General features: G+C 40.6%; 1 non-coding gene across 1 annotated transcript; it reads right to left on the bottom strand.

Annotated features, from left to right (window-relative positions):
* Positions 1-1,764: 1,764 nt before the first annotated feature.
* Positions 1,765-1,870, bottom strand: LOC146936380 (small nucleolar RNA R71). Its single transcript, XR_015033820.1, has one exon. It is a non-coding gene; the product is annotated as a small nucleolar RNA R71 (small nucleolar RNA).
* Positions 1,871-6,886: the final 5,016 nt, after the last annotated feature.

Raw genomic sequence — 6,886 nt, 5'->3', positions numbered from 1 at the left:
TGGAGTGCAAAAAGCTTAAAATTTGAAGTCTGTTCGAAGGAAATCGCGCCACGCCAATTTCAAGCCGTGCTGCGATTTTTGAAGCAAAATTACACACTTCCTGTAAAGAGGAAATCGCGGCACGCCTATATACATGGCGCGGCGCGATTTTGATGGGTCAGGCCCATGACTTCTATAAATACTGCACTCAATCTGAAGAACAAGGGTTACGATTTTGGAGAGCAAAGTGCGATTTTGAGACATCAGAGACGGCTAGAAGGGCGATTTCTTCAACCTTTTACCAATTCATGTATGTTTTAATTATTTCATTGATTATGCTATTTGTAAACTCGATTATGAGTAGCTAAATCTCTTAGAGATTAGATCCGAGATGAATCTTTGTAACCCTAATTGACACATGTTGCTGTGAAACTCTATTTTGTTTATGAATTCAATTCTAGTTTATTCAATTCAATTGTTCTTAATGCTTTTTATATCTTGATCACATATAACTTGATTTCGTGAGAATGAATGACCACTGACCATGGCTTTCAACTTAGACCTAATTGAATTGTTCTAATAAACAGGGTTAGTCTAGGAATAGATAATCGTTTGTTAGTGATAATAGGTTAACGTTCGGTAAAACCTTCAAGAATTATTAGACCACCTAAGGAATTAGGGGCTGTAGTTTAAGAAGAGGGTCCTAACTCAAGGGATTGATTAGGGCTATTTTGTTAATCATCGTAAATTAGAAAAGGATTCATAACAAATAGGTGTAGTAGACCAATTAGGGGAACTTAGAGGATTCGACGGATCTGATCTCATCTTTCTCTCATATTTTCTTAACAAATCTTTATTTTCTTTTATTTGATTTCATAAAATCAAACCAAATCTTCCGCCTAGTGGCAAACTAAAAATAAACTTTATACATCCTAATTATATAACGCAATTGAATTATTGAAGTTAAAAACAGTCCTCGTGGGATCGATATTTTTACTACTTCGATAGTATTTGGTGCATTTGCCAAACGTCTATCAAGTTTTTGGCGCCGTTGCCGGGGACTGTTGAATTATTTCAACAAGGCAATTACGTTATAATTTAGGGTTTTTGCAATTTAATTTTCTGTTTTTAATTTTAATTTTTCTGTTTTTATATTCACTTGATTACTTTGCGTTGTGCAGTGCTACTAAGGTATTTTGCTGTTTATGCGAGGTAAACAGAGCTCAGACGACTTAGAGTACGATCCGGAAATTGAAAGGACTGCTAGAGCACTTCGGAAAGCTGTCCGGTCGCGAAGGTTAGCTCAGTCCGTTCCACCGGGTGTTCGAGAACAAATACCGGAGCCACTCTCAACTGAATCTGAAACGATCTCTTCTCCTAAATCTGCAACTATGGAAGGAGAAGGAGTTGTACCACCGAGACCTAAGCTAGGAGACTACGGATTAGCCACTCATCGCGGTCAACTGACCCATACTTTTCAACCAGCTAATCCCGTCGCTTTCAACATCAAGACAACTGTCCTTAACGGTTTGAGGGACAAGCAATTCGATGGGACTGAAGCTATGAGTCCTCATGAACACTTGAGCCGCTTTGCTGAAATTTGCGAGTTTTGTGTGCAACCAGCCACCGTGACTGAAGCACAAAAGAAACTAAGGCTATTTCCTTTCACCTTGACGGGAAGAGCAAAAGATTGGTTGCTAACAATTCCAAACGAGACTGTCCAAACATGGGAAGAGTTGGAGCTGAAGTTCTTGGAGAAATATTTCCCTATGTCTAAATATTGGGAAAAGAAGATGGAGATCTCTAACTTCAAGCAAGGAGAAGGTGAATCATTGTATGATGCTTGGGAGCGATTCAATTTGCTTCTTAAGAGATGCCCTAATCATGAGTTCACCGAGAAGCAATACCTCCAAATCTTCACTGAGGGGGTGACACCAAACACTAGAATGTTCTTAGATGCTTCCGCGGGAGGTAGTCTCAAAAGCAAAACTGATCATGAAGTTCAAGCTCTAATTGAAAACATGGCTGGTAATGAGTATCGTGATCAAGCTAAGAAGAAAGAAAGAGGAGTGTTTGGGGTAAGTGAGCAAACTGCTATCCTTGCTAACCAAGCAGCTATGAACAAACAAATCGAAGCTCTAACTAAGGAGTTTCAAGGCTTTACCTTGGCTCATAAGCAACAACAAGTAGCTGCAATCAAGTGTGACTTATGTGGTGAAGAACATCCAAACGGTGAATGTGTTCCAGAAGGATCAAGTGAAGAAGCTAACTTCATGGGAGGTTATCAAAGGCAGAATCAATACTACAATTCGGGCATCAATAAGCATCCCAATCTAAGCTACTCAAATAACAATGCTTTGAACTCTCAGATGCTCACTCCTCCTCAACAACAACAAAGGAAGCCATCAGCTCTTGAGGAAACTATGATGAACTTCATGAAGATGACACAAGGAAACTTTGAAGAGATGAAGAAGAGTCAAGAAGCTGAAAGAAAGAACAATGAAGCTTCTAGGAAGATGCTTGAAACTCAACTGGGGCAATTAGCTAAGCAATTGGCTGAACAAAATAAAGGCGGATTCTCAGGTAACACTAAAGACAACCCTAAGAATGAGTCTTGTAATGCTATTGAATTGAGGAGCAAAAAGGTTTTGACACCTTTAGTTCCAAAAGCTCCAAAGAAGGTTGATGAAGTAGTTGAGGTGGAGGAGAATGATGTAGTTGAAAAGAATGATGAGGATGTAGTTGAAAAAGACAATGATCATGGAGTAGTTGAAAATGAAAGGAAGAAAAAAATAGAGGGAGAAAAAAGTGAGAAGTTAATTGATGAAGATTCAATCTTGAGGAAGACGAAGAGTCAAATATTGAAGGATGGAGACAAACCACAAGTTATTCCAGCATATGTGAAGCTTCCATACCCCCACCTTTCAAAGAAGAAAGAAAAGGATGAAGGTCAATTCAAGAAGTTCATGCAACTTTTCTCACAACTTCATGTGAATATTCCTTTCGGCGAAGCTCTTGATCAAATGCCGTTATATGCTAAGTTCATGAAAGACTTGTTGACTAAACGAAGGAAGCCTAAGGATGATGAGAACATTGCACTTTCTGAAAATTGTAGTGCTATTCTTCAAAAGAAGCTGCCACCTAAGCTGAAGGATCCTGGTGCTTTTACTATCCCTTGTTCAATTGGACCGGTAGACATTGGAAGAGCTTTATGTGACTTGGGAGCAAGTATCAACCTGATGCCTCTTTCAATGATGAAGAAGCTTAAGTGTGGGGAACCAAAACCAACAAGAATGACCATTACTTTAGCTGATCGGTCAATCTCTTATCCTTTCGGTGTGCTTGAAGATGTGCTAGTCAAAGTTAACGACTTGGTGTTCCCAGCAGATTTCGTGGTCTTAGACATGGCTGAAGATGAAGACATGCCACTCATTCTAGGAAGACCTTTCCTTGCAACTGGTCGTGCTTTGATTGATGTTGAACGTGGAGAGTTAATGTTGAGGTTCCATAAGGAGCAGGTAGTTTTCAATATCTTTGAGGCAATGAAGAACCAAGATGAGAACCACAAGTGTTACCGGATTGACGTTGTTGAAGAAACAGTCGAAAAGAACTCCCTTGAATCTCAACCTATTCAACCTATGGAACGAGAAATTGTTAAGCCTATTGAAAGTAAGGAAGTGGTTGAAGATGTTGGGGTGCAAGAGTGTGTTAAGCAACTTGAAGTAAGCACAGATCAAATGCAACAACAATCATCAGAAGACATCATTGACAATAAGTATGGGGGATTTGGAAGTTGGAACAACATGCCTAAGACTACTTTCACTAATCCTTGTAGCGTGTTTGCTTATAAGAAGATCCCCTTTGGAATGCATAATGGGCCGGTTAATTTTCAATGGTGTATGCTTTCTATCTTCTCTGATACAATAGAAAGAGTTAGGAGGTACTGTGACAAGCCTGTTGATGAAGCTGTGGATCTAAGGAAGTCTGGTGCACAAGGAACTTTCAAGGGTAAGGAACAAAAGCTGAAACGGTACCATAAAGGAGGACTCCCAAACAATGAAGAGGGAGAGACATCAACTGATCCTTAGGGATAGTCATCAGTCAAGCTAGTGACGGTAAAGAAGCGCTGGGTGGGAGGCAACCCACTATTTATTTTTCAGGTATGATTTTATTGCTTTCAAAAACAAAAACACAAAAATATTTTTTCTTTTCTTTTAATACAAGGCAGGAAAGTTTTAAAAATTTGTTCAAGGATACCTCTTGCCAAGAAAATCATGCAAGGTACTGATGTCTTGCATGATTCTCTCCTAAAAAGTTTTTCAACAATTCAATGAACTCAGGCAATTTTTCAAGAAAACAAAATTTTTGGCCTGAGGAAGCAAAGAAAACTCCATGTTTGTTCAAAATCGCGCCGCGCCTATATATGGCCGCAGCGCGATTTTCCAAGAGCCAAGCATGACTCCCTGTTGTACCAAAATCGCGGCACGCCTGGTCATTACCGCGACGCGATTTTGGCTGTTATATGAAAAAAATAGCCGTTGGACTTATAACCGTTACTAGCCATTACAAATTTGCCCGTTATTGCCCGTTAAACTCAAAATCGTGCCGCGCCTATATATTGGCGTGCCGCGATTTTGCCCAAACAGCCCTATAAAAACCTCACTGTTCATCATCATTTTCATTCCATTCTTCCTACCTTTCTCTACCAAAACTTCCCTAAACTTCCATTCACGAATTTTTCTCATCTTCATCTCCTTTTTCACTTCCTAAACATCATCTACCCACAATCCTATCATCAATTCATCCATCCAAACCACCACCAAACCCCCATCATTCCCAACTTTCCCAAACTTCACAAAACTTCCCTTTCACCATCTTCCTAAACCACAAATGGCCTCCAACCAAAGAAACACCCGCTCAAAGAAAGCCACTAACCCCAAGCCATCCACAAGCAAATCCAAACGCCCTCGTGCCGCATCCGAACCACCCGAAAACGCCATCCATTTCATCAATGACCAAGCACAAGAGTTCCATCAATCTATGAAGAGTTTCGAAGTCATAGGGGAGAGGAAGTTTGATTTCACAAAGCTTGTGAAATATCCTTTCTTTGAGTCTGAATTACGAAGGAGGGGGTGGACGAGGTTGAATGAGATGATCGATGAAGCAAACAACAAAACGGTGATCGTCGAATTCTTTGCAAATGCAAGGGTGTCCGATACACCCTTTCAATCTTTTGTTCGAGGAAAGTATATTGATTTCAGCCCAGATGCTCTCAATGCATGGCTGAATGTTCAAGCACCGGAGGAGTGTTGGGTTGAAAAATTGAGGAGGGAGAGATTTGCCATTACGGAGGATACCTTTGATGAGATCATCACCACCATGTGTAGGCCTGGGTCGACTTGGAAAAAGTCCCGGATGCTTACCTATGCAGAGATGCTGCCGATACCCAAGGCGTGGGTATCCTTTTTGGTCCAGACCCTTGAGAGTGCATCTTGCACTTCTGAAATTCCTCTCAAGAGGGTGCTTGCTGCCTATGCCATCATCAAGGAGTACCCTATAGATATTGGCCGCCTCTTGGCCAATAGTCTTCATGACCTAGCAACCGGGAACACCACACAATTGGGGCATGGAAGCTTGATTAATTGGTTGTGCGAGCAAGAGTTGGTGCCAGCTTATGATAGTGATCTCAACACCAGCAATATGAAGCCAATCACTGACTCAGTCATTGATGGGTTTGTGAAGAAATATGAGGGCTACATGAAAGAGAGAGAGAGGGAGGCAGCAAGGCAACAACAAATGGAGCAAGGAGGGAGTAGTAGCCAAGGGGGTTATGCTCCTCTTCACCCAAAGCTTGAGGAATTCATGCATGTGCAAGCTAATTGGATGAATGAGACTTCGGACCAGCTGTGGGTGAACCGTCCTAGGTTCTCAGCTGCGTTTGCTGCGGAGGCTCAATTGCATATGGGTCCGATTAGTGGGTCTTATGAGAGGTTTGGAGGCTCCCGTGAGCGCATGGAGCAATATTTTACACATCAAGAAGAGTATGGGCTGCGCATGAGGAGGGAAATCACTGATGATTTCAATGCCACCGAGCAAGATCACGGGGATGGCATTTTTGAAGGATTGAGGACACCGGGGGCTGGACACTCGGATGATGATGTGAACATGGGCTGATCTACTGATGGATTAGCATTTTCTGCTTTGTATTTTATTTTCAGTTATTTTTCTTTTGATGTATTTTCTTTATTTCTTTTTAATGTCGAAGTCCATTGAACTTATTTCCCTATTGTAATTGCTCCTGCACTTGTTTATTATTAATGAATTTGTTTTGTTTCATGTGACCTATTCCAGTTTAGTAACAGTTGTTTGATGAAACGGTATTCCAAAAGTTCTAAAGGAGGGGTGACTTGATTCAAAGGCGAAGTGTACGGCGTTGCTAGGTAGTCACATACTCCCAGAAATCTCAGCCATAAGGTTCATTGCCAAATCTTGTTTTTCAATTTACTTATATTTAGATTAGTTTTCCATGCAACTACATTTCTAGAACTTGCATTGTTTCTCTATTATTGATTGGTCTTTGTCAATTACACACTGAGGCAAAAGTGCTTGGTCCTGTGAGCCTTTTTGAAGCCTACCCTGTTTAATTTGTTGAATTTATCCTTTCTTAACCAATTGTGAGCCGGTAGGATTAGAACTTTTTGTTCGGTGACAAACTACATTACAAGCCTAGAGACTTTTAGGACTTGTCCCTTAATGTATTTTCTGAGTTAAGGCATTGTAGAATGTTGCTAAAGATTAAGTTTGGGGTTGCTATTGGAATTTGCAACCAACTAAGTTTGGGGTGGGGGTACTAGAGAATAAGAGAACAAAAAAGAAAAGAATTATGAAATTGTCATGCAAAATATAC

This window comes from Medicago sativa, chromosome 3, assembly GCF_051527215.1.
Source record: "Medicago sativa cultivar Bolivia chromosome 3, Bolivia_mono, whole genome shotgun sequence".
Taxonomy (NCBI): Eukaryota; Viridiplantae; Streptophyta; class Magnoliopsida; order Fabales; family Fabaceae; genus Medicago; species Medicago sativa.
The sequence above is the reverse complement of the archived record's forward strand: the minus strand, read 5'-3'. Positions and strand labels throughout refer to the sequence as shown.